This window comes from Trichechus manatus, unplaced genomic scaffold, assembly GCF_000243295.1.
Source record: "Trichechus manatus latirostris isolate Lorelei unplaced genomic scaffold, TriManLat1.0 scaffold00059, whole genome shotgun sequence".
Classification (NCBI taxonomy): Eukaryota; Metazoa; Chordata; class Mammalia; order Sirenia; family Trichechidae; genus Trichechus; species Trichechus manatus.
The window spans coordinates 8,403,207-8,430,370 of NW_004443995.1; positions in this window are offsets into that span (position 1 = coordinate 8,403,207).

The window sequence follows — 27,164 nt, forward strand, 5'->3', positions numbered from 1 at the left end:
TGTGTGTTACTGTTACATGAGAAACTATCTGTTCTGTAAGCCTTCACCTGAAGTACAATAAAATATTAAAAAAAAAAAAAAAAAAAATGGGATACTAAAAATAAGACAACTATCCATAGAATAACTTCTAACTGATAGTCCCAATAAACTGTGCCATGAGGGCATAAAAATGTCTATTTTTAGTCCTAGTTTAGTCCTGAACACCTGACACAGCTCCTTGGCATATGAAAATAGGCGCCCAATAAACATTTGTTGAGTGAATTCTTCCCGTCTCCCATTCCTGTCTCTCAGTCATGCTCCAGGATCATTTTCTGAGATGAATTAAATTCCTTATCTGGAATATACCATGGACAGCCAGAAGAACAAACAAATCAGTCTTAGGGGAATATAACCAGAATGGTCCTTAGAAAGCCCTGCGTGGAGCAAATGGTTAAGCCCTTGGCTATTAGCTGAAAGGTTGGCAGTTTGAATACACCCAGAGGCACCTCAGAAGACAGGCGAGTCAAGTTATCAGGAAAAACCAATCCAAAGAAAAGAAGATCATGTCTGTTAAAACAGAAAGTCAGTGAAAATGAGGGAAATCCTTAATGAGATTGACTGACACAATTGTCACAACAATGAGCTTGAATAAATCCAAGATCATGAAGATGGCACAGGAGCAAGTAACAAGTTTCATTCTGTTAGATATAAGGTCTCCATGAGTGAGAGCCGACTGGATGGCAACTAAAAACGACAACAACAACAGTAAGCTTTCTTTTCCTATCTTAATAGGGTTATATTTAGGTTAAATTATATGACATTATGTTTTTAAGTCAAAAATGGTTGAAATGCAACAATTTGATATGGTTAAACCTAATAATTCAATTGGTGTACTGCAGTTAATCTCCTCATTTCAAGAAGAAGCAAAGACAAACAACTGATGACACTGAAGTAAAACAATATATAATAAATTTTCTCAGGCACAATCTAAAAGGAAACCTTCCAGGAACTTTAATCAAAATGACTCATAGGACTAAGTAATATGGCTATTGACAATACTCACAATTGTGTCAATAATTCTGTATACACTCAAAACCTGAGTCTTTGAGCATATAACTGGAATTTATACTGGAAATTGAATTCTATCATCTAGCACTTCAGTTGGGATACTTAGCTTCTCAGTATTTATCTTTCCTCTCTAGAAACTGTTTAAACACGTGATTACTTTAACTCTGATTGAGTGGATATATCCCATGGTGGCTTTCCTCCTTCTTCTGCTCCTGAAGACTACTTGTGCTTTTGTATCAACCTAACATTTAGTCTCAGTTTCACATCATATTTCCCAAATAGCTCTAATATCTGGGAGTTGGATTGTGACAAGGAGCAATTAACAACGATAGCCAAAGTGACTATGATACCTGGTATGGTGTTAAGAATTATGATAGACTCCTACATTTTCTCACGGCAGGGGTTTGTGTGCTTAACAGATAGTGTGACCGTATAATATGTCATCCAAATATGGACACTTGAGAGTGAAAGAGCGTACTATTAAAAATTACATCAGGACAACAGACCTAAACAGGGACTGCTCCAGGCAAACCAGGACATATAGTTACACTATAAATTGAGTCTTTCCCAAAATGCCTTACTCAGAACAGCTGCTGTGAGATGTTCTGTGCATCAAAAGCATAATGGTCAAATAACTAAATCACTAGGCAGTGATTTAGATACAAAGAATGAAAGGTCACAGTGTGCTGTTATATCAGTGTAGATTGACTATTGCCTTCCCATTTTACATTAGAGTTTGTTTTCTATGTGACTTTGCAGTAGATTCTACACATTTCGTTCTGTGATTTTTGGCAGATGGTACTGATTTTTCTTATTTTCCTAAATTCATTAGAAGCAATTTCTTTCCTTGAGATCATATATTCTTCTGTTAGTCACACGACCCTTTGTTCTAGATCATGCTTCTTCAACAACAGTCCTTTTAATTTGCTTAGAAAATTAGTAAATTGTGTGTCAATATTGCATGAATTATGTTTTGTTGTGAGGAGTAAGGTATGAAATATAACAAATTCAGGCTAAAAGTCAGAACACTCGTATTTTAATTCTATCTTTGCAATTAACTATCTGTGAGACATCAAGCAAGTTCTCATATTCTCAAGGAAGCAAAAAAGGGAAAAGAACATTCTGAGTACCTTCTATGTGCCAGGATTGAATGAGGCTATGCAGAAATCTCATTTTCTCTCTGCAATAGTCCTATAAAGTTGAAACTACTGTCTCCATTGACACAATGGCCACAACAATGGACTCAAACATACCAACGATCATGAAGATGGCACAGGACTAAGAAATGTTTTGTTCTTTTACACATGAGGTCACCATGAGTCAGAACTGACTCCACAGCAATTATCAACAACATTTGCTAATTTTCAAGTTCTTAACTGAGGCTCAAAGAAGTTGAGTAACATCCCAAATACTCATGATAGGGCAGGATTCAAATCCACTTGTGTGCGCAAACTCCATACTCCGTCCATATTGTATATGCTACATTGTATATGCCAGCCAATCATTTGTTTTCTCGTCTCAAGCAAGGAGATCTTTTCCATAATTCATAGAATTGTTGTAAAGATTCAAAGAATAATTAAATGTTAGATTGTTTTTAAAAATCTAAGTATTCTAACATTTAAATATACCAAATCATTTCCCCTATATTTCTCATTTATTGATGCTGTAATTCAGGAATTAAATAAAACCTAGAAATAGCTATCACATTTTATAACAAGAAAATGCATTGCACACATTTTTCATAGTGTCTAATTACCTTTGATTCCAAGTCAAGTGCGAGGCCATCATGCTGGGGCGGTCTCTGTTCCCCAGGGCTCTAAGTCATTGGCATTTGAGTTTCTGTTCTCACTACCCTAGGTCACCTTGACACTTCAAAACAACTGCTTCATCTTGTATTCTTTCAGAAGGTGGTAACTGATTTTAGTGCATTTAGCCTCAAGGTGGGAGGCTTTTGAAATGTGTGAGACTCCAGAACCCTGAGTTGGAGCCCCATTTTTGTGTAGATTGAGCATTGTCTGAGGTGATGCCTCCTGAATGTGTGAATTCTCTAAACTTTTGACAGGTTTGCCTTTATTTCTGTGACATAAGCCTCCTCCCTAAGTATTCCAGTTACTACATTCTTGTGAGAATGTACTTGTCAAGAATAAGCTATTCCCAGCCTTCATTTAGTCACAGTGGCCATTTTCTCCTTGATGCCATTCATTGTATCCAGGTGCTATTGGCTCCCCGCTTTTATAGCTTCTGAACAGTAAACAATGCCTTTGCAGTAAGGAATAATGCATTGTGGTGGTAATTTTCAAGAGACTGGAGCTCCTAAAAGTTATTCTTACCCTGCATTCAATCTTATGGCCCAATCATTGCTTCCGGGTGTAGCAGTTGGAATGTACTGTTGTGAGCAGTTCTGCAGCATTCCAGGGCAGCTGTTTCTGCTACTTAGCTGTTAGCACTGCCTTTATTATAATGAAGAATACATAGTAGTAGTAATTTTCCTCAGATTCAAATTCCTTCAGTTTTATTTATTTGGCTTGTAAGTACTGTTTTTGCAGTAATGAAGAATGCATTGTAGCGGTACTTGTCCTGAGGTAAAAAATCCATTAGCTTTATTTATTTGGGCTGTAAGTACTGCTTTTGCAGTAAGGAAGAATGCATTGTACTACATTTTGAAAAAAAATTCATGAAAAATAATAAAAATGCTAGGAAGAAGGAGGTTAGAATAAAACATGTGCAGTCATTGCGGGGTGCCTTCATGTTTTGCAAATTTTCAAGATATAAAATTTAAAAATTACCAAAAAAATCGTTTTATCATTGACTCAAATTGGCAAGATTTACAGTGTCCAGGGTGTGCTGTGACATATGTAATCCCAGATAATAGGGATCAAAATCCATAACTCAACAAGAATTCTGTATTGGTCGTTTAATCAGCATGCCTTCCATTAGTGAAAACACAGCGTATCAACAAAAATTTCAAAGAAGGAAATAATTGGGTCTTAAAAGAGTTAGCCTCTATTTGCAAAGTATCTGAGGCTTGTTTCAGGTAATTTCAATTAACTTTTATGGAAGTTACCCAGCTAAAACCCCAGTAATGCTACTGTAACTAGATTCAGCGCTCTGGAGATACACAGCTGTTAAGGAATTCAAGCTATAATTTTTTTTCAAACTTACCAAAAAAAATATTGCTTCCAAGAATGACCTATGTGACATGTTCCCCATGGTCTAATGCAAATTAAAATGACTATAATATAAAGATCTCTGAGACCAGGATCATAATGGAAACATTAGCAGACCCTTCACTATAGAAGCCCTGCAGGGGGCCATTAAGATATTTTATGGAACTGCTGGTGCCAGCCTAAAAGCAAGTGACAAAGAGCAGGAAATACAAGTGACTGTAAAAAGAAAACAAAACAAAAACCCAGTAAGAGACAATGAAGACATCATTAAAAATATAAAGGTAACAAAAATAACTATGGTATATTTTCCATTATCTGTGACCTTGGGTTTCAGTTTTGGTTCTGTGTTCATTATCAGTCTGGAAAAATACTGCCTTACATTCCTAGGATCATGGGTTCTTTGAATGATTCCTTAGAAGAGGAGGAGAAAGTCCAAAGCGAGCTGTCAAAAAACAGTTTACTGTTCTTATCTTGTCAAAGTTTTCCCTCTGTGCTCTTCATTATTGTCTCTCAGGGATTCCACCCAGGGTGACAGGAAGATAAAAATTAGACTGAGTCTTTTTACACTGTTTTGATGTCCATTCCCTCCCAATGTGTTACCAGTATTAACACATTCAGTTTTCTGCCTCAGAAAGGCAGCTGGTTAGCAAAATGCCATGGAACAAAAGAGATCTCTTAGCCACAGTAAAACTGTCAAGTTTCCCAAATTAGAATCAAAGAGAACAGTAATCTAGCTATAGGAATATGTTATTTATTTAACATAGATTATGATCCAAATGTGTAAGTGATTTGGAGCAAGCCCTTTTAAAAATAATAATTAATAGGCTCCACAACTTAAAAAGTGTTTAGCTTTCCTTCTGTAGATTTTTGTTTTAGCATGAGGCAAATAAAAATATATTTTTGCTTGACGCTAAGTTATACTAAGTGAAATAGATTGTTAACTCTGAGTAAAGTAGGAAATTGAGGTAATTTTTCAACTACTTCCCATCATAAGACATTTCATTCCAGGTATCCCAAGGTTAAATTCGATGTCACTACAGACTACCAGTAAACTCTCCCAGTTTCTTCCATTTGCTTTGCATGTATAAATGCAGTATTTACATAATCTTTTTTATAGAACACTAAATTAAATGTGACCATAAACTCTGTACTTTTCCAATATTTGTCTGATGAAATGTTTGGCAACTTAATTCTCATAAAAATGATTAAGTAGAATTATATTGGCAAGGATTGGCTATCACGTAATGTTTGAGAAAGTGAATAGGAATGGAGATAGTGAATAGGAAATTTTCCTTTCTCAACCTTTCTTTCTCTAATAAGCTTCCTATATGATTATTAAATATAATAACAACTTGGATCCTAAAGAATTAAGTCATAAAACATATTAGGGTTACCCCTTGAGATCAGTCTGAAAGGAAGTGCTTCATTATCCTTAGAAATAGTCACTTTCTCAGGAAAATTAATTTACACTAATAAATTTTGGCTTATCATCAATACTATTTTTTTTTCACTCAATTCCCTACTGATGCAAATCTAAGTAAAAGATATGCTTTTAAAAAATTATTAGAACCAGAAAAGAAATTATTTGCAGACTATTATACAGTCCTCACTTATCAACATGGTTAGATTCCAAAGACTAGGTTGTTATGTGAAATCAGTGTTATATGAAAATGGAGGATGAACATATCAGATCACAAATGGAGAATGACTACATCATTACATAACTGCCAAATACATCATTACATAACTGTCAAACCACTGAGAATCATGGCCCAGCCAAGATGACACATAACCTTAACCATCACAGCCAGTGTTACTCTTCACTTCACACTTCGGCGTTTGTTACTGCCAGAAGTATGTCGTTAATGTGCAAAATAGTCAGACAGTAGATTTTTTACTATTGTTGTAAATGAAAAAGATCAGATAATGGGATAGTCCATAAGTGAGGAGAAAGTGTGTATCTCTTCATTTGAAAAATGTTTTAAAATTGATCTGTATCATTCTTGAGACTTCCTATTAGTCAATACTTGGGTCTTTGTACTATAAAATGATAGTTATGTATCATTTGCACTTGTTATAATAAAAATATGTAGTTCTTGTATAATATTTTAAAAGTTGTATACAAAATAATGAAAGTGAATTATTCTCCAAAATTTCTACATAGATTTTGTGACATCTTTTTGATTGGTAAGAGGAGTTTTCTCCTTATATCATGGTTCTTACCTATGTTTTAAGTAGATGAGGTTGCCAGAAAGTTGAGCTCTGAATGAGTGGAACAATTTGTGTATGTGATAGTAAAAGTATATTTACAAAAAATAGACAGCATTTTCATTTCTAAATCTCATAAGACCAAGGGGCAATTATTATTAATCTCAGGTTGCATATAAATAACTAAACTCCAGTAAAGTTAGTTAACAAAGCCATGCTAATAATGTTGTTGTTGTTTTTAGTTGCTATCCAGTTGATTCTGACACATGATGAACCCACATATGTAGCATAGAACTGCTCCATAGAATTTTTAAGCCCATAATTTTTCAGAAACAGATTGCCAGACTTGTCTTCTGAGGCACCTCTGGGTGAATTTGAACCACCAACATTTCGGCTAGTAGTCAAGTGTTTAACTTTTTGTGCCACCCAGGGACTCCTAGTGTTGTTGTTAGCTGCTATCAAGTTGGCTCCCAACTCATGGTGACCCTTTGCACAATGGAACAAAACACTGTCAAGTCCTGCCATCCCCTGATTTGTTGTGGATCAGACCTTTGTGATCCATAGGATTTTCATTGGCTGCTTTTTGGAAGTACATCACCAGACCTTTCTTTCTGGTCTCTCTTAGTCCGGAAGCTCCATCGAAACCTGTTTCGCATCATAGCAACACACGAGCCTCCGCTGACAGATGGGTGGTGGCTGCTCATGAGGTGCACTGGCTGAGAATTGAACCTGGGTCTCCCACATGGAAGGTGAAAATTCTACCACTGAACCACCACTGCTGTCTATGGCTACTCTTTTATTGTACAACTACTATATGTAGAATACTGTGTTGAAAACAATATGCATTGGCAAATTTAATCCTTGTACAAACCAAGTGAAATAAGAAAAAATTATCCCTCACTTACAGATGAGAAAAATGAAGCTCAGAACATTTTAAAAAGTTGCTTAAGATTACATGGCTGATAAGCTGGGGTGCTAGGGTTCAAACCTGGGCTTCTCTGACTTCAAAATATAACCACTAACCTACATTGTCATAGAATTTCTATCATATTCTCACATCTTGACCCTTTGACCCACTGTACCCAGTCGAATTGACTAGTTGTTTACTAAAAATGGGAATTATCATCCCTCTCCCATTCTTTCACAATTACACTATTTAGTGCAGATGAAGATGTAATATAAGAATTAGAGAGAAAGGGGAGAAGTAAGGTACACAGAAAATTTCACTAGATTAAAAACAGAACTTTTTGTTATTGCTTTGTTTTTATGTATAATAGTAACACTTACTTGAAAGTTCCTTGAAATTATTTTTCTATATAATAGTATTACTTACTTGAAAGTTTCTTTAAATTGATTACCTTTAATATACCCAATTTCTATACATTGTCTGGACAATAGTAAGCTTTAGATAAATACTTTAAACAAATGAATAAATATGAATTCACTGATATAGGGTGTTACTATGTGTTGTTGTTAGGTGCCTTCGAGTTGGCTCTGACTCATAGTGACCCTATATACAACAGAACGAAAAACTGCCCTGTCCTGCACCATTCTCACAATCTTTGCTATGTTTGAGCCCATTGTTGCAGTCAGTGTGTCAATCCATCTCGTTGAGGGTCTTCTTCCTTTTTGCAGACCTTCTACTTTACCAAGCATGATGTCATTCTCTAGGGACTGTTCCCTCCTGATAACATGTCCAAAATATGTAAGACAAGTCTCGTCATCCTTGCTTCTAAGGAGAATTCTGGCTGTACTTCTTCCAAGACAGATTTGTTCATTCCTCTGGCAGTCCATGATATATTCAATATTATTCACCAACATCATAATTCAATAGCATCAATTCTTCTTCAGTCTTGCTTATTTGTTGTCCAACTTTCACATGCATATGAGGCGATTGAAAATACCATGGCTTGGGTCAGGCACACCTTAGTCCTCAAAGTAACATCTTTGCTTTTTAACACTTAAATAAGTCTTTGGCAGCAGATTTGCCCAGTGCAATACGTCATTTGATTTCTTGACTGCTGCTTCCATGGGTGTTGATTGTGGATCCAAGTAAAATGAAAACTTCGACAACTTCAATCTTTTCTCTGTTTGTAATGATGTTGCTTATTAGTCCAGTTGTGAGGATTTTTGTTTTCTTTATGTTAAGGTGTAATCCATACTGAAGGCTGTGGTCTTTGATCTTCATCAGTAAGTGCTTCAAGTCCTCTTTGCTTTCAACAGGTAAGTTTGTGTCATCTGCATATCACAGTTTGTTAATGAATCTTCCTCTAATCCTGATGTCCCATTATTCTTCTTGTAGTCCAGCTTCTCAGATTATTTGCTTAGCATACAGATTGAATAAGTACGGTGAAAGTACACAATCCTGACACACATCTTTCTTCATTTTAAATCACGCAATATACGCTTGTTCTGTTGGAACAACGGCCTCTTGGTCTATGTAGAGGCTCCACACAAGCACAATTAAGTGTTACGGAATTTCCATTCCTCGCAATGTTAACCATAATTTGAATCCACAGTCGAATGCCTTTGCATGGTCAATAAAACACAGGTAAATATCTTTCTGGTATTCTCTGCTTTCAACCCAAATCCATCTTACATCAGCAATGAGATCCGTGTTCCACATGCTCTTCTAAATCTGGTTTGAATTTTTTAGCAGTTCCTGTTGATGTAGTGCAACAACAGTTTTTGAATTATCTTCAGCAACTCTTCACTTGTGTGTGATATTAATGATATTAGTTGATAATTTCTGCATTCTGTTGGATCACCTTTCTTTGGAATGGGCACAAATATGGATCTCTTCTAGTTGGTTGGCCAGGTAGCTGTCTTCCAAATTTCTTGGCATAGATGAGTGAGCACTTCCACCATTACATCTGTTTGTTGAAGCATCCCAATTGGTATTCCATTAACTCCTGGATCCTTGTTTTTCTCCAATGCCTTCAGTGTAGTTGGACTTATTGTGTACAAGCTCCATATTTTTTTTAAGTGCAGGTCGTCTGGTGACGAATTCTCTGAATTTTTGATTTTCTGATCATGTATTTATTCTGTCTCAATTTTAAATGATATTTTAAGTGGATAAAGAATCCTGCGTTGGTAATTATTCTCTTTCATCACTTTAAAGATGTTATTCCACTGTCTTCTGCTGAAAAGTCAACTTGAAGTCTTATTATTGCTCCTTTTCAGATAGTGCATCATCTTTCTCTAGCTGCTTTGAGATTATTCTTTCTGATTTCAATTGTCACCGGTTTTACTGCTTTCGCGTTGGTGTAGTTTTCTTTGTACTTATTTCTTCATTTTCTTCCCCCATAGGACTTCTTGAATACTGAGATTGAGATCTTTTTATCGGTTTTAGAAATATCTAGGCCAATATCTCTTCAAATATAACTTCTTTATAAATTTCCTCTTCCCTTTCTAAGATTTAAATTACATATATGTTAAGCCTGTTCACTATATCCAATGTGCCCTTTATGTTCTTTTCCTGCATTTTTATTATTTTTCTAAGATTCAATCTGTTAGTATTTTATTGATCTATAGTTTGCTAATCATTTCTACTCTGTGCAGTCTACTATTAAATCCATCTTCTTAGTTTCTTAAATTCAGTAGTTATGCTTTATAATTGAAGAATTTCCATTTGATATATTTCAATTCTCTAGTGAAATTCTCCATTTTATCATTTCATTGACCATACGAATTAGTTATTTTAAAGCTTATGTCTGAAATCTTCAATATCTGCATCATCTATATGTCTGTTTCTATTGTCTGTGTCTCCTTTTGTTTTAATTTAAATTTTATTGAGTTATTTTTTGTCATATTTCCCATCTCCAAGCATGGATGGTAATTTATTTTCCTGAATGCTAGATAATATGTATCTAAATTGTAAAGGCACTGAAAGATGATGCCATTTTTCATAGAGGGTTTAGTATTCTTCTTGCCATCAAGAGTAGGAGAAGAGCACCGTTGTCCACTCAGCTATTCAAATGCTTACTGCTAAGTTTGAGACTTTGTGAGAGTTTGCGTATTTCTTACTCCTAGAGCATACGCCTTTAGGAATCTCACATGAAAGCCTGTGCATTTAATAGGGTTCCTTATCCTTGACAGTCTGAACTCCAATTTTGCTCTCCCCAACCACTTAATGCTGCTAAAATCTCTGTTTAGCTTTCTAGCCTCTTATTTACAAGGCCTTCTACAGTACCCTGTGAAACTTAGAATTCAGTACATGCCATGAGGACTGAAACTGCACAGAATGCAGCTGAATTTCTCTAGAGTTCTGTTTTATCTGAAATTTTGATCTCTCAAGTCCTGGCTGCTTTGGTAGCTCTGAGTGTCAATTTAGATCTTACCAACCATGTGACACTGCTAATGTACAGCCAAAAATCTCATGGGATTTGGTTCCTTTGTTTGGAGGTTTAGGGTCATGGTTTCATGGGACCTCCCAGTTAATTGGCCTAATAATGTGTTTAGTGCTTCTGTTCTACCTCCTAGTTCGTTGTGTTGTGCCTGGGGTCTGAAAAGCTTGCAAGCGACTATCCAAGACACAATCGGTCTCTATTCACCTGGAGCAACAGAGAAAGGAGGAAAGTCAGGAATAAAAGGAGGACATGGAATGTGTGGCTAATTGCTTGTAAGAACAACTGCTTCCTTTGCCATGAAACCGGAAGAACTGGATGGTGCCCGGCTACCATTACTGAATATTTTGATTGAAGATTCCATGGAAGGGTCCTGATCAAAAAGGGGAAAATATAGAATAGAATTTCAAATTCTCATGGACTCCAGAAATCTTGGAGCCATGAAGGTTGGATGAATCCCGGAAACTTTTGCTCTGAGATAATCTTTAAAACTTAAACCCAAAATATCCCTTGAAGTCTTCTTAAAACCAAGCAATACTTTTGTTTAGCTGGTAAAAAAGGTTTGCCTTGAGCATTATGCTCTTTTAAGAACTATCTATATGGGATCAAAGTAACAACAGCAACTCAAAAGATTAAGATAGGAACGTTAGGGGTCAGTTAGTTTATGTTAATGGGGGAGAAACAACTCAGAAAAGGAGGGTGAGAATGCTTGCATAACTTGGAGAATGTATTTCAATGTCACTGAATTGTACATGTAGAAACTGTTGAATTGGTTATGTTTTGCTGTGTATATTCTCAACAAAAACAACAAAGTAAAATAAAAAAAAAAAAGCCTTTTACCACCTCTTTCCTCTCTACCTTTATTCTCCTGTCTTTAAAGTGACGAAATATATTCAGGCCATTTTTCCCTGGAATCTTGGCTTCTCAAATCCTTGCTGCTTTGTTTGTTGTCTGATTCTTTTTAATAGGTGTTTTTTGTTTATTTCTTTTTTATATTTTATCCAGTGTTTATAGCTGTTCTTGCTGAGAGTGTTGAACAAGGTGGAAGCAAAAATCTTCAAAGTGAAAATTTTTAGTAAGAAAAAAATAATGCAAGTATGATTATTGCGGCAGAAACTTCTAGATGGTTACCTTAATATTATTTCCCCACTTTTTTCATTATTATTAGAATTATTGATTTTTGGCTAAGTACAAGGCTACCCTGTGATGAGTTTGAGGGAGTCCAGGACTAATGAAGAAAAAGATATAACAGAAGATATAAACATTGCACACAAGCTATTTGTGGGGCTGACACGTTGACAGCTCCAAGCAGGGTGGAGGGAGGTCCCCCATAGTAGGAGGATTTTCAGGGGCAAATGGAGGAGGGACCCACCAGAAGGGGAAGAAGGCATGAAAAATCCTAGGGAAGAGGAGAAAGAAGGGCTTATATGTGCCTTCACCAGGACCTTCTGCAGCAAGGTGGAGAGTTTCTGGGCAAGAAAGCCCTAAGGACAGTAGCAACTTGAGGGTCTTGTAACTACAGAATTTTATTTTATCTATGGTTAGCAGATGTTGGATGCAGTTTTGTGGAGTATGTAAAGCAGGCAGGCTCTAAGTGGCTCAAAATCTTCTTACTACTTTAAAAAAATCGGATCTGTAAAAATTTGAGTTTGGTATTGACGGGCTTTTTTGACTTACGACACCAGCTGTGATGAAGAAATAAACAACCTGGGGCCAATGCGGAGGCCATCTTTGGCTCATTTATATAACACACCCAAAGTAAAGATCACTGTTTCTCAATTTCTCTTGCAGCTGGTAGGGCCATGTGACTAAGTTCTGGTCAGTGAGATGTAAGCAGAAAAGTGGTGCAGCAACTTCTGAGAAAACTCTGTAAAGCAGCTAATATGTACCCTTTACCCCTTTAGTCCCCCTCTACCCCTTCACTCCTGGCTGCTTGAAGTACAGTTTCAAAGTGAGTGAGCTAGGAGTCTAGGCACCTAATGAATTTATGGAACTGACATACCCACCCTAGATTGTTTCTTGCTAGTTTTTGTTTATGTGAGAAATGAATAATTACCTGTCTTGTTTAAGCCACTATTATTTTGTAGGCTTTTCTTTTTTGATCATGAATACTAATTTAATCCTAGCTTATATTGTTATGAAATAGTCAATTAATCCACATACATGTGTTTCTCATCTTAAGAGTTCTCTTCTTATGGACTTATTTTTTAATATACGATATTAAAAATTGATTAAGTAAGAAAGCCTATATAACAGAATTTTCCAAAATCTTGCTTCAGGTAATTTCTAGACATTTCTCAGAGATGTTAGCCAAGACGGCTTCTTTCTTGGTTTTAACTAAAATAAGTTACTCACTCAGGTGCATTTTAAATACTCTATATTCTCACAAAATACTTATGGGATAGATGTTATTATTTTCCTCACTTTATATGTGAAGACCCTAAGAAAATAACTGTTTTTTTCAAGAACTTAGAGGTAGTAAGTGGGGTTCTGGGAATTGAACTCAGTTTGGCTTCAGAGTTCATAGTTTTATCTCATATACTATGCAGTATTTATGGAAATCCTATATTTTTTCTTTACAAATAGATGCTATTTTATCACTCCAAAGTACCGGATATGAGAAACTTGTAAGTGCATGTCATCTATCTATCTGTTTATCATCTATCTATCTATTGATCTACCATCTGTCATTGTCATCTATTTCATTTATAATCTCTTAATAATTTTCTGGTTTTAACTGGACTTCTTATATATTATAATAAACTTGGAGAACATATAACAGTATTTTAAAAGAGTAAATCACCTGTAATCCAGAAATAGCATTATCAATATTTCATCGTACTTCTTTCCAATTTTTTTTCATAAATGTATTGTTAAATAGCTATAATTTGTGTTTGGATTTTTTATGCCACAGTATAATATGTGCATACTCTGATATTAGTTTAAAATTCTCAAAATCAAAAGTTTAATAACTGTATAATTATTGAGAATTAGGAGATCCTCCACCACCTGCCTGTCATTTTGTCATGCTGTGGTGGCTTGCATGTTGCAATGATGCTATAAGCTATGCCACTAATATTTAAAAATACCAGCAGGGTCATCCATGGTGGACAGGTTTCAGTGAAACTTGCAGACTAAGACAGATTAGGAAAAAAGGCCTGGTGATTTATTTCCAAAAATCAACCAATAAAAACCCTATGGACCACAACAGAATATTGCCCGATATAGTGCTGGAAGATGAGCCCTCTATGTTGGAAGACAACAATGGATTCCAGCATGGTAGCTATCATGAGGATGGCATGGGTCTGGGTAGCATTTCATACTTTTGTACATGGGGTTGCTATGAGTCAGAGACAACTCTAGGGACACTAACAGCAAAACAACAGGAGGTCATAATTAATACATTGCCACTTATAGTGGATTCTTAACCAGTTGAAAACAAATACAAGGAGTTAGATGAACATTGACATATATTGTGTCCAAAATATATTGGGAACAAGACTTAAGCTTGGGAAAAAATTAAAGGTCTATAACAACTGTGTCATGTTCCTACCCACTGCTACCACACCACCAATCCAAATTTTGGGATTGCTCTTTGAAAAAGCTAGTCTGCAGAACAAATCAAACTCAATTTCCTATAAAGCTGGTTTTATAAATATCATAGCCTGCTCGCTCCTAGAACACTATAGGAGAGATCAAGAGGTGTATATTGCTTTTCTTTAAGATTACAGACAAATTAAGGATTATTTGCACATGGTATATAATAATCTATCTAGAAAATCAAGAAAGTGTTACAACTAATAAAAAGGGTCAGCAACGATGTTAGATACAAAATTAACCTACGAAGTTACGTGGCATTTCTCTACACTGGCAAAAAGCAGCTAGAAAAATAATATAAAAACTAAGTTTCCATGCATAATAGCAACAAAAATCACAAAGTATCTAGGAAGTAACTTTATTTAGATGAATAAGATCTCTTTGGAAAAGATTTTAATACTCTAATAAAAAACAAATGGAGAGATAACAAATGGTTGTGGACAAACTTTCTTTATATCATAAAGATGATGATACTACTCACATTCTCCTATGAATTCAATAGAACCCAATCAAGATCTATTTTGATTTTTTGATGACTCAATAAAGTTACTGGAAAAGTTATCTGGAAAACAGAGCTGTGTAAATGTGATGGTTAAGATTGTATGTCAACTTGGCTGGGCCATGATTCTCAGTGTTTTAGTGTGATCACTCCCATGATCAAATATACTGTGAGTAGCCAGTCAGATGAAAGGGAGTCTCCTTGGGGGTGTGGCCTGCATCTGAATGTAAGCAGAATTTCTGGTTTTCTACTCTCTCTGGATCCTGCAGCTGCCTCCTGTAGTCTCATCTCTGGTTCTTGGGACTTGAGCTGTCAGCTTATCTGCCGAACTTGGGATTCATCAATCGTCACAGCCTGTGAGCAGAGCCCTGCTCTCTAACCTGCTAATCTTGGGTTTGCCAGCCCCTGAAGCTACATGAATCAGGAGAAACTTTGTGTTCTTGCCTGCTGATCTTGAAATTCATCAACCTTCACAGCCTGTGAGCGGGAGCCCTGCTCTCCAACCTGCCAATCTTGAGCTCACCAGCTTCCGCAGCTGTGTGACTTGGGAGAGGCCTCTACCCTGGTCCATGGACTTTGGACGTTCTAGCCTCTACAGTCTCTTGAGCTGTTTCCTTGGTATAAATCTCTATATATATATATTTATACACTTTACTGGTTTTTCTTCTCTAGAGAACCCGGCCTAAAAGACAGTAAATAATGACAAAAAATCTTTAAAATAAAAAATAAAGAGGGGGAACTTGTCTTTCTAGATTTCAAAACATATATCTTGCAGGAAGCCCTGTATCCTGATTCAGGTACGCTTTCAACATAGGAAAAAGGCTGAGGTAAAAATTCCACTGGAGTCCCTGAGTGGCGCAAATGGTTAAGCACTACGTTACTAACAAAAATGGTGGCAATTTGAATCCACCCAGAGGAGACTGAGAAGAAAGACCTGGTGATTTATTTCCAAAAGGTAGCAGCCATTGAAAATCTTATGGAGCTGTTCTACTGTGAAACACATGAGGTCGCCATGAGCCGGAGTTGACTGGAGAGCGATGAGTACTGGTGCTGGGAAGAATTTCCACTAGCCTTCTTTCAAGTCCTCAAGGACAGCAGCCCAAAGGAAAAAGATAGAATGGGATAAAGGCTGAAAATTGTGTCCCCCCTTGTGAGGTAACCTCACTTGTGGGGTAAAGTAATTCGACACCAATGAAAAATGTGAACTAATGAAGATCAGCCTCTTGTCAATAGGTTTAGCAAAAACTCTAACGAAGAATAATGGGTAGAGAGGTGGGCAGAAGCTCCCTTACAAGCAAAAAGGTGGAAGTGAAGGAGACCTATCCTCTCCGGGCATGAGCATGGGATTTTGGAGACTGGAGGAAATGAACTCTCTTGGACTATAACTTTCTATTATGAGGATGTATCATAAGTCATTGAATCATATTTAAAGATTCTTAGAAATCAGTTTGTGTCTAATTTTTTTAGTATAAATAATACTGTGATATGTTGTTAAATTTAAAGCATTTGATATCTGTTTCTATATATTTATATATTGTTTGCAAAAATACAAAAAAAAAACAAAAAACTAAACATCCATACACATAATATGTATCTGTAAGATGGCAATTTACTTTGCACAAACAACAAGCTTATGTTTGCCCGCAAGGAAGATTATTTTAGTTGCCTCTGCCCAGTAGCTCCCTTTCTGTCTATTTTCCATTAATTTTGACTCCGGATTCAATAGCATAGAGTTGACAATAAGCAGGCTCCCTTTTAATTCATACATTAGCACTTATACAGAGTACTGAGATCTGCTTGGAATCACAAAATATTTGCTATGAGAGGACAGGACACACAACAAAGAAATCTCTAGCATCATCAAGGGTTTTGCTGTTGTTCATACTTGTTCCAGAGCCTGGCCTAAAAATTGCAAAACTGATTTTTTTTGTTTGTTTTAAATTAGGACTATTCTATCTTCAACTCAGTATGGCATTTGAAAGTAATATATGAGAGCCAGATTGAAATAAAGGTAATTCTCATACTTATTCAAACTCCCCCTCCAATATTTCCATCCAAATTCTGTCATTCTTAACTTGGTCCTTCATGGGAAAAATACTTTAAAATATTTGAGAGACTTCTTGTTTGACTTCTCAGTACATATTTGTCTAAAAATGTGATTATTGAAGCTGTTAATATTTGTTTTATTTAATTCATTCATTCATTTAACAAATATTTATTGAAGGCCCTCACTTTGTTGTTCAGAGTGCTTAATAAAATGTGAATAAAACAGATAATGCCTCTGTCCTATGGTGTTGATATAAATAAACAAACAATGTAATTATAAATTGTGATGAGTGAGTGATATGAAGTAAATAAGACAAGGGTTGAGATACAAAATAACAGAAAGGAATGGTTTTGGCAAATCTAGGCAAGAAAGACAATGATGCATTTTAATACATTCATTTGAAGTTATGTAAGAAATCATCAAAACATGAATATAAGACATGAGTATTAATTAATGAAGTACAGAGTAAAAATGATCACAATTTTACAAAGTCATCTTGGTGCATCAAATGAAAGTTCCAAGTTAATGCACAAAGTCTTGCCTGGATGGTATTATTAGCCAGGACTTGGAACAGGTTCATTCCAGTTCAAACTCCTCCTGAAATTGCATTTCTAACAAGTTCCCAGGCAATGCTAACGCTGCTGGTTAGGGACCAATTCTGAGAACCACTAGTAGAGCAGTGGTTCTCAAAATCCATTATACGTAAGAATCACCTGGGGATCTTGTTAAAATGTTGATTCTGATTCAGTATATCTGGAGTGGAAATGCAAATTCTCAGCAGGTGTTTGAACGAGAATGAATCTGTTCAATGCCCTGGTATTAGCAGTGACTGATAATAGTAGGTTTGTGCTGTATCATTTTAGTCATGTCACTGTTGTTGTTAGCTGCCATTGAGTCAGCCCTTGGCTCATGGCGATCCCATGTATTACAGAGTAGAACTGCTCTATAGGGTTTTCTTGCTGTAACCTTTATGGAAGCGGCTCGACAGGCCTTTCTTCTGCAGAGACACAGGATGGGTTTGAACCACCACCCTTTCGGTTAGCTGACGATTGCAAACCACTTGCACCACCCAGACTCACTAGCCATGTCACTGCTGTTGTTGTTGTTGGGTGCCACTGAGTAAACTCCAACTCATAGCGACCCTATAGGACAGAGTAGAACTGCCCCATAGGGTTTCCAAGGAGTGGCTGGTGGATTCAAACTATCGACCTTTCAGTTAGCAGCCGAGCTCTTAACCACTGCACCACCATGCCACTAGGTGAGGTATAGTCCCCAGGAAGCCTTACCATGCAGCACCACCTCAAGATTGATTTACTGTGGGAAGGGATTTCAAGAGTGAAGTATCTAAAGACTAGGACCAGAGATACTCAGCAGAGGAACTCTACTGCAGAAGAACTGAGCTACTATTCTCTGGAGTCATTGGGTGGTGCAAATGGCTAACGTACCTGGCTAGTAACTGAAAGGCTGGAGGTTCCAGTTCACCCAGAGGTGCCTCAAAAAAAAGGCCTGGCAATCTACTTCTGAAAAATCAGCCACTGAAAACCTCATGGAGCACAGTTTTACCCTGACACACATGGGGTCACCATGAGTTGGAGCTGATTTGACAGCAACTATTTTTGCTTGTTTGTTTGTTTTCTGCTATTCTCTACACCTTAACCACATGCCAGGAGGGGCCTGTGTGAGTGTGTGCAGTATATGTGTGTGTGTGTGTGTGTGTGTGTGTGTGCATGTGTACAGGCAAGCTATTGAAACTATGCTCTGGAAGTATAATCTGAAGACAGTGAAAACCTACATCATTTAGAAAAAAACATGTTTTATCCTGTGCAGACTTATAACTATGTCAGCAAATCAGTCATTTAAAAATAACAGTACTACATTTTCCAGAATTAATTTTTTTAATCTAAATACTAAATGTGTAATAGACAAAATGGTTTAGTTCATTGTAAAGACCAAATTCTTGTAAAGCTGTATAATGTCATTTTTTAAGACAAATTGCATTTGCTCTGGAGCTTTGCACACACATGCAAAAAAAATCCACCCCCAGCAAAAGTCTGTAGCCACTGTAACATATGCCACCTCCCCTGGCTTCCCCACATATCAGCTGCGTTGATTTAAAGATTTTTTGTTAAGAATATATCTCGTCCACAATTTTTTATGTAAGGCTCAGCCCAATAGACGAGCTAAGTGATCCCTTATTGCAACACAGCTCTTATTATCTCTCCTAGAAATCGGCAGTGTAAATATTCCACCTTGTGTCAACTAACACATAAACTGGTAGAGCTAGGTTGCTGGAAACTTGGCATGCTGTGTAAATTCACAAGAATCCATCAAGCTCTTCTATTATTTATACTGTAAGATTTATAGGCTGTCTGTAGAGTAACAGGTGTAGCCCCTATGTGTCTACAACCATCTGAATTATGCATGGGAGAAGGAAAGCAACACCATATAAACCAGGGTTTGGTCTTTGTTTATTTGGGAAAATAACATTTCCTATAAAGGCTGCCTGAAAAATCTGTATTAGCAGTGGTCTGTATGCTGTGTGGTCATGTGTAATGGTTTAAGACTGCTTCGTTTTGTGTCTGATAGACCAAGAATTTAATCCTGGCCTCACCATTTGCTACTCATTGTTTGTTGTTTGTTTGTTTTGGTCAAGATATTTAACCTTAGTAAAATGAAGTCCCTGTTTCATTATCTGAAGGGTAAGAAAAACAATACCTATTTAATTAATTTATAATTAGCAGAATACTAATAAATGTTTTCTACTGTTATTTAACACGTGTGAAGGTCTTAATTATATGACAGAAGGAGCAAGGATAGAAAGGCAGATATCTGTATTTGAAAATCACTGAGGTCAAAACTAAGGCGTGCTGGTGGTGCAACGGATAAGCGCTCAGCTGCCAACTGAAAGGTCGGTGGCTCGTACCCATGGGCCACTCCGAGGGACAAAAGACTTGGCCATCTGTTCTCATTTACAGGGAAACAGATTACAGTTTAGGAAACCCTATGGTGCAGTTCTGTTCTGTCCTATAGTGTCTCTATGAGTTGGAATTGACTCGATGGCACCCAACAAGAAAGTCAAACCTATATGACCTCTGAATGAAAGGTTATATATTATAATGAGTTATTGTCACTATTTACTAATTTAATAGAGGTCTCTGACTTCATCAACAGTGATCATGGAGAATGTGGTTGTGTGATGACTAGAGATAAGGAGCACCCTGAAGCTCCTATTCTAATTTAGACTTCTGAAAGTACAGCTAGTAAGTCACTGTTCTTACTAGTGAACTAGTAAGTTTCTGTTCCTAAACATTATCATTTGGGAAGCAAGATGATGATTTAAAAATAGTTTAGTGAGGTTCAAATAGCTGTTATAATTCACTATATTTATAAAAAACCTCATATGTAAGGATACAGATGAGGAATAAGACAGGTTAAGGTTTACAGTAAGTAATAGAGGAAAACTACTTTATTACACCATTATTCGTAAGTGCAAACTGAAAGTGTACAGTAATTGTAATGATATTAATTCTAACAATATCACCTAACATTTGCTGAGTATTCAGTGCTGCTAAGGTGTGCTGCTAAATGCCTTATGTAGATTTCCATATTCGATTCGTACATAACCCTAAGAGTTAGGTACTATTATTTTGGTTTTTCAGATAGAGAAACTGAGGCTTACTGAGGTTAAATAAATTGCCTGAGATTGCACAAGGAATAAAGGTTAAAACCAGATCTATTTGACTCCAAAATTCAGAATTATGTGGCTCTTTAATTTTACCGTATAAACCTAACAGGATTATTTTCTCCTCTGTAAACAACCAGATCAACACTTTTGCTATGGCACCCAATGCAGCTGAGACAATGACATTAAGAAAGATGAATCCCTATCTTTCTTCAATAAAAGTGTTTCTTTTAAAAACAATGGAAGGAAATTTCCATAAATCTTGTAAGCTTTGTTTTATGACTCATAAGCATAAAAACCAAGGCTGCCATGAAAAGTGGAGAGTATCAACAAAGTTAGAAAAAAAATGCATTTTTTTAAGTCTCAACAATACTGTCTGTCCATTAGCTTTAAAGTTATTTTCATGGCCCTGATTTCTCTGAGACATAAATATCTCCTTTATGTTTGTATAGGAGTTACCACAGAGATGAGCCACTTTCTTTGCAAAAGAAGTTAATTTTTTCCCTAAATGATAAATTATCTCATTCTTACAATTCTGTTGTAGGTCCTGATGGTAAGTCACAATCTCATTTTTCTTTGAGTCTGAAGATATTAAAGATTTCTTACAAAGCCTGTGCTGATAGTTAACAATTGAAGAGCAACAAGTTTGAAAGCACCATTTCTGCTCCAACTTAACTCTTCAAATCTGGCCAGTTGCCACCAGATGAGTCTTGAAGGCAGGGAGAAGGAAGCTTCCAGAGCTAAAGGGTTTTGGTTTGCTTGCTTGTTGTCTTTGTTTCCTGGAGATACAGTGCCAAGAATCCAATTATTTCCCCTCCCTATAAATAGTCTTGACTGAGAAATGATAAATAGTTCCTCCAATTGTGCAGAAAGTTGGTGAAAATTCTGTAGCGATCTAGAAAAATACCTGAGTCATGCAGCCTGAATACAAACGCTGGGCACCCACAGAAAGGAGGCCATGATGAGCCAGGGTGAAGTAGTCCAGGCAACAAAGCAAAGGATGAAGAAACGGAGAATGGGAGCGGCTTCAGGAATGGAAGTGAGCCCCAGTATCCTTAAAAGATCTACCTTTGTGTGGTGCCTGAGCACCCCTGCAAAAACAAAGACTGAAACAGAGAAGGTGAGCATAGCAAGAGTCACAAAGATGCTGTGGGACTTCTAAAGAATTCAGGAGAAACTGGCTGAGCACTAAATGTAGCCAGGAGACTCTAAAAAGCAATCATCTGATCATGTGAGCCTCAGTTTGTAAGCATAGCTTATGAATTTATAGTTGCTTATGTATGAAAGGAAACCCTGGTGGCATAGTGGTTAAGAGCTACAGCTGCTAACCAAAAGGTCAGCAGTTTGAATCCACCAGGTGCTCCTTGGAAGCCCTATGCGGCAGTTCTACTCTGTCCTTTAGTGTGGCTATGAGTCGGAATTGACTCAATGGCAATGGGTTGGGTTATGTATGAAAACATTAAATAGCTAAACTGAAAAGAAAGCATTAGAAATCTCACCTGTTTTAGCAAGGGGAAACACCTGATGGAGAAAAAAAAAGTAAACAAACAAATTAATTAATAAACAAACAAACAGCTATAGACAGAAAGATTTCTATTTAGTTGGGGAGAATTTTCCACTGAAAGCAGAAAATACTGTTACCCCTTGTAAAATGGCAGGAGTAGTAACATCAGAATCCATTTAACTTCATGGGGGATAACGAGAATCAGCATCAGCACAAAGCTGATTCCCATGAGGTAGAGGTCAGACATACCTCAACTCGCCAAACTTATCCTCAATTCTAACACCAGCCATTTCTCCCACAGCACTCTCTGCTTCTCTTCTGGGTTCAATAATCTGTTTGAATGGCCACACAGAACCCACAGACCATACTTACAGTTAGGTGGTTTACTAAGGAAGTAACAGGGTACAACTCGGGATCACGATCAATAAGCTACAGCTCAGGGTCAGTATCAGGAAGCATGTAGGAAAAGTCTCCATTCTTTAGTACAGGACAGCTCTCAGCTCCTCTTGACTGTGCCAGTCTCTCTCAGGACAGGCCTCCTCTTGGCCCCCCCGAGGACAGATTCCTCTATGTCCCCTCAGGACATGCTCCTCTTGGTCCCCTCAGGGCAGGCGCCTCTTGGCCCCAGTAGCATCACTAGGGTTAGTGTCACACAGCATGGTAATTCATGGTATCTCCCTTCCCATGGGCCTCCTCCCATACCAGACCATACAGAATCTTTATTAATGTTTTTTTGTACTAATATTACTCATAAATTGTAATTCCCATATATCGCTCTTTTTTTCCCTTTAATTGCTTCTTCATTCTCAAAAAAGTTATCGATAGAGGTTCACAAATACTAATTGCCACAATATTGTAGCTAAAACACTGGAAAATTCGACAAAATTAGTGACTGTAAAAACACTGGCAGCAGTGAAAACAACAGCGCATGCTTGAAGCACAGGCAGACGAAACCACATGATTTTAAATGTCATTGTAATAAGGTAACAAGGACAGCCCTGATCGGAGCACATTAGAAGGTTCAAAAAGTAAATTAGCATCAAGTTTTAGCCTTGTAGGCAGATTGAGAGATGTAAGCTGGGGGTATTTTTATGAAAAATAATAAATTTCTACTGAAATACTGCACAAAAATTTTATAGATAGTCATTTTGGTGTCACCCTCTCTGACAGTGTCACTCAGTGTGGTCCACACCCCTTGCATCCCCCTAGTGATGCCACTGCTTGGCTAAGGACAGGCTCCTCTTGGCCTGCCATCTGTCACCACTGACTCTGCTGCTAGTCCCCTTTGGGGCCTCTCACTGTCTTCAGTGTTACAGCCCTTGATCTGTGTTACAGCTCTTTTAGGAAGTTCCTTGCCTCCTTTCTCTCTCTCCTTCTTCTCTCTTCTTTCTTCCTTTTTCTTCTTCCTGCTGCTTCTCTTCTTGCTTTTTTTCTGTCTCTAAAAACCTTTGTGGGGTTGAATGCTTGTATCTACAAACTCCTCATCAATTTCAAGGCATGGCCCTCCCATCAAGGCCACAAACTGACCAATTCCCTCTTGGTAGGCCACAGACACTTCATTTGCACGGTCTATAGTCACTTTATTTGCATAGTCTATTGACCAATCCCTGCAAGGTGCATACCAATCACAGGGCAGGCTGCAGCCCAGGGTCATACAAAAAGTCAAGTTGTTTACAGCTTACCCAGGAAATTTCAATCAACTTGGACAAAAGTAGCAAACCCTCTGGGGTAAAAACTAGGGCAAAGACAACTCTTCAGAGCTTGGGGAAAAAAATCTCTCAAACTGTTTTTCCAAAGAAACAAGGCCACATAAAGGAACTCATTTCACCACACCCCCTTAAAGCCAGGACAATCTATAAAATCTCTACCAATAAAATTGCAATATAAATATTATAGAGGTCCTTAAAAAAAAACTGTGACACAGCTTACAAAAGACTTCAGTTGAAAACATTCCAATTAGCAGAGACACACCACCCAATGCTCATATTTTTGCTCAGATTTGTACAAAAATAGAATATTAGAAAGACAACTGGAAAAGTCATTGTAATTGAAACTGACCATTAAGCTATTTCAGGCAATGAACTGTGCAATTACCACCTTTGTCATCAGAAAGCTAATAGAAGGGGACTAAGAAATCAGAGGAGAATAAAAACAGTATATTTTGAAAAAAAAATTGTATTTCAATGATGAATTCAAATCAAATTGACACTGTAGTTATATTGTGTGTCATTTGTGACTATAGCTATATCTACCATCAAAAAACACCCAAACCAAACCCATTACCATTGAGTCAATTTTGACTCATAGTGACCCTGTATAGGGTTTCCATGAGTGTAAATCTTTATGGAAGCAGACTGCCACATCTGTCTCCTGCAGAGTGGCTGATGGGTTCAAACCACCAAACCTTTTGGTTAGCAGCTGAGCGCTTAACCACTGTGCAACCAGGGCTCCTTTTACCTACCGTAATCAATAAAAGCTAAAACCTTTTTAATGGTGTTTACGAGAGCCTACGTTTCTACATGATCTGTCTCACTACTTCTATGATGTCTTATCCTTCCCTTCAACACCTTGCTTGCTCTGTTTCAACCACAGTGTTACTGTCCCCTGGACATACAAGTTGCTATGAGTTAGAATCTACTCATGGGCAACGGGTTTGGGTTTTTTTGGAACACGCAGGATTGCTCTCATCTCAGGGCATTTATACTTGGTGCCTGAATGCCCTTCTCCCAGACAGATACCTGACTCACTCTCAGTTCTTGAAGATTTCTGCTCAAATGTTGTTGTATCACAGAGGGGTTTCTCCTCACCCACACAGAGGCATGCTATTCTCCTTACCTGCTTCATTTGTTTGATAGTTCTCAACATTCTGAGAATATATATATATATATATATTTTTTTTTTTTTTCTCGAAAACCGGTCCTGTTGATTCTTACTCATGGTGGCGACCCCATGTGTTACAGAGTAGGACTGTGCTCCATAGGATTTACTCTCTTTTTTAAAAAATAATATTTTATTGTGTTTTCAGTGAAGGTTTACACTGCAGTTTAGGTTCCCATTCAATAATTTCTTCACAAATTCTTCAGTGACACTAGTTACATTCTTCACAATGCATGAACATTCTCATTATTTCCATTCTGATTGTTCCCCATAGGATATTCAATGGCTGATTTTTTGAAAGTAGATCACCATGCCTTTCTTCCAAGGTTCAAATAGCCAGCTTTTCAGTTAGTAGTCAAATGCTTAACTGTTTGTGCTATCCAGGGACTCCTCTCTCTCTCTATATATGTATTCTTATTCTTCCATTCAACACCTTGCTTGCTCTGCTTGTTCGTGTGTGTGTGTGTGTGTGTGTGTATATGTATGTATATATATATATATTTCTTTGATATCATCTGAGTATCCCACTGGGAAATCACGGACCAGTGTGCTGTGTTCTCTGCTGTATTCCGTATGCCTAGTGCTATATTGGCAAATAGTAACACTCAATAAATATTTGCTGAAGTATTTTAAATACATAAATTATGTGTTCTGTAATTTAATATACACATACTTAATGCATCCTCATTCTAACTATTGTTACTCGAAGGACTTAGATTATACTTTTTGTAAATGTATCACTCTGCTCCTGGAAAAAAATTTTAGGTAGTGTTCTTTCTCCGTGTTATGGATTGAAGTCCTGGTCCCTGAGCCTGTGGATGTGATCCTGTTTGGAAAGAGGGGTTTTCTTTTGTTATGTTAATTAAGCCATGCCAGAGTAGGGTGAGGACTAAACCTAATCACATTTGAGTTATAAAAAGAGCAGAATAGACACAGAGATGCACACAGGGGGAAGACAGACACCAAGGAAGGCCAAGGACTGTTGGCAGTCACCAGAAACTAGGAGAGAGGCCCACAGAAAGCAATTGACATGGTCAACACCCTAATTTGGACTTTTAGCTTCTCGAACTGTGAGAACATACATTTCTGTTCTTTAAGGCATCCACTTGTGGTATTTTTGTTACAACAGCATTAGGAAACTAAGACACTCCCATATGCCCATCCGCATAATTGTAGCATATCACTCATCTAATAAAAAAACCATTCCAGGCAAATTAGAATTTTATAAAGAATGTTGTTGACATGGTGTGCCCCTTTTGGGCAACAGGTTGTTATCACTGTTGTTTTTCAAGTTGACCATTTCATATAGTGAACGAAAACTATACTTGGAAGAGTCCTTTAATTCAAAATCGAATAAAGACTACCAAGAGACTTATTGTGACTGCCTAAACCTATACCATGAAATGAGAATTCTATGCACATACTTTATTAAGGAGGTCACAAATTATAGAAAATCACAAATAAATAACTTGAAATACTGATACAAACTTTCAATTTTTCCTTCCAAAAGAAAATCAGAACCTCTTAGAGGCTCTCCCTAAGTAAATAATCCCCTTTCTGGACCTGTTCTAGTTAGCCAGTGCTGTGTAGCAAAGCACCCCCCACCAAAAAAAAAAAAAAAAAAAAAAAAAAAAAACAAACGAAAAAACAAACAAAAACCTTAGTGGCTTAAAACTGTAACAACCATTTATTTAGCACAGAATCTGCAGTCTGGGCAGGGCTCAGAGAAGGCTTATCTGTGCTCCCTGTGGCATCAGACAGCAAACTGAATGGGGCACTGAATGATTCATTTCCAGAATGGCTCATTCACATGGCAATCTGATGTTGGCTGTTGGCTGGAGCTCAGTGGGGACTTAGGGTCAGAGGCTTCAGTTTCTCTCCATATGGACCTCCTTTTATGGGCCACTCCATGGGCTGCTGGTCTTCCTCACAGCAAGGTGTCTGGATTTCAAGCGGAAGTGACCAAGAGAACAAGGTAGAAGAATAGGGATTTTTTTTTGTCAGTACACATTATGACATTGGTTAACAACCCCAAGAAATGTCAACCCTCTCCCTTCTCGACCTTTTTTTTTTTTTTGGTGAGAATATATGCAACCAAAGGTACATCATTTCAAAAATTTCTCCATTCACAGTTCAGTGACATCTATTACGTTCTTCCAGTTGTGCTGCTATTCTCACTTTAGATGAAGG